This window comes from Muntiacus reevesi, chromosome 5 (assembly GCF_963930625.1).
Source record: "Muntiacus reevesi chromosome 5, mMunRee1.1, whole genome shotgun sequence".
Taxonomy (NCBI): Eukaryota; Metazoa; Chordata; class Mammalia; order Artiodactyla; family Cervidae; genus Muntiacus; species Muntiacus reevesi.
In genome coordinates this window covers 50,984,762-50,987,170 of record NC_089253.1, presented here as the reverse complement: position 1 = coordinate 50,987,170, position 2,409 = coordinate 50,984,762, and positions in this window count along the sequence as shown.

Genomic DNA, 2,409 nt, shown 5'->3' with positions numbered 1-2,409 from the left:
CCTTGGGACATTTCTGCCCTAGAGTCAACTGAATCTGGTGCTCTCCTAGACGGTCAGCAGCAGGCCTCAGTAAGTTGCTTGTTGCCGCCTAGCATCTAGCATGGGTACCAGCACAAAGCAATCACACTGCTTCCAAGATGAATCTATTAATGTTGTTCAGTCTCTCAATCATGTCTGACTCTTGGCAACCCCATAGACTGCAGCATGCCAGGCTTCCGTGTCCTTCACTATTTCCTGGAGTCTGCTCAAACTCATGTCCATCGAGTCAGTGATGCCATCCAACCAGCTCATCCTGTCCATGAGGTTCTCAAGGCAAGGATGCTGAAGTGGTTTGCCATTCCCTTCTCCCGTGGACCACATTTTGTCAGAACTCTCCACCATGACCCGTCTGTCTTGGGTGGCCCTACAGGGCATGGCTCATAGTTTCATTGAGTTAGGTGAGGCTGTGATCCATGTGATCAATTTGGTTAGTTTCCTGTGATTGTGGTTTTCATTCTGTCTGCTCTCTGATGGATGAGGATAAGAGGCTTGTGGACCTTTCCTGATGAGAGGGACTGGCTATGGGGAAAAGTAGGTCTTGCTCTGGTGGGCAGGGCCATGCTCAGTAAATCTCTAATCCAAATTTCTGCTAATGGGTGGGGCTGTGTTCCCTCCCTGTAGTTTGGCCTGAGGCCAAACTGTGGTGGCTGATGGCTGTAATGGCAACCTCCTTCAACAGGGCTTGCGCCAGCACGCTGAGCCTCCCAGGACTGCTGGAGCCAGTGCCCCGACCCGCATTGTAGCCCCACGCCCCACCAGAGACTCCCCCACACACAGGCCAGTCTGGCTCAGTCTCTTGTGGGGTCTCTGCTCCTTTCTCCTGGGTCCTGGTGTGCACAAGGTTTTGTTTCTGCCCGCCAAGAGCCTCTGTTTCACCACCACTGTGGAAGCTCTGCTATCAAATCTCACTTCTCTTCAAAGTCAGGTTCCCTGCGGATACTGAGTCCCTTTGCTTGGGTAGTCTGGTGGGGCCTGGAACCTTCAGAGCAGTGGGAACTTCTTTGGTATAATTGTCCTCCAGCTTGTGAGTTGCTCGCCTGGTGGCCCGACAGTGGGGCTCATGGCAACCTCCTCCCAGAGGACTTGGGCCACAGGCCACCCCTCCCAGGACTGCTGCTGCCGGAGCCCCTGTCCCTGCAGGCTGCTGCAGGGCCCTTGGACACCACGGCAGGCCTGCCCGCCCCTCGTGGGGTCACTGCTCCTCTCCCTCGGTCCTCATGCACGCAAGGTTTTGTCTGTGCCCTCCAAGCACCTCTGGCGGGTATGAGGTTTGATCTTAAACATGATTGCACCCCTCTTACCATCGTGTTGTGGCTTCTCCTTTGCCTTTGGTTGTGGGCTATCTCTTTTGGTGGGTTCCAACTTGAATTTGCATTCAGTTCAGTTAAGTCGCTCAGTCGTGTCCGACTCTTTGCAACCCCATGAATCGCAGCACGCCAGGCCTCCCTGTCCATCACCAACTCCCGGAGTTTACTCAGACTCATGCCCATCGAGTCGGTGATGCCATCCAGCCATCTCCTCCTCTGTTGTCCCCTTCTCCTCCTGCCCTCAATCTCTCCCAGCATCAGGGTTTTTTCCAATGAGTCAACTCTTCGCATGAGGTGGCCAGAGTACTGGAGTTTCAGCTTCAGCATCAGTCCTTCCAATGAACACCCAGGACTGATCTCCTTTAGGATGGACTGGTTGGATCTCCTTGCAGTCCAAGGGACTCTCAAGAGTCTTCTCCAACACCACACTTCAAAAGCATCAATTTTTTGGTGCTCAGCTTTCTTCACAGTCCAACTCTCACATCCATACATGACCACTGGAAAAACCATAGCCTTGACTAGACGGACCTTTGTTGACAAAGTAATGTCTCTGCTTTTTAATATGCTATCTAAGTTGGTCATAACTTTCCTTCCAAGGAGTAAGCATCTTTTAATTTCATGGCTGCAGTCACCATCTGCAGTGATTTTGGAGCGCAAAAAAATAAAGTCTGACACTGTTTCCACTGTCTCCCCATCTATTTCCCATGAGGTGATGGGACCAGATGCCATGATCTTAGTTTTCAAATGTTAAGCTTTAAGCCAACTTTTTCACTCTCCTCCTTCACTTTCATCAAGAGGCTTTTTAGTTCCCCTTCACTTTCTGCCATAAGGGTGGTGTTGAAAATGAAGTTGCTCAGTCGTGTCCAACTCTTTGTGACCCCACGGACTGACTATAGCCTACCAGGCTCCTCCATCCATGGGATTTTCCAGGCAAGAATACTTGCCATTTCCTTCTCCAAAGGGTGGTGTTATGCATCCCTTAATACTGGCTGGAAGTACTACGGTAATACTGCTTCTAACTTCACTGCTGACTTCATACTGAATTTATTAATGAATTTAATCA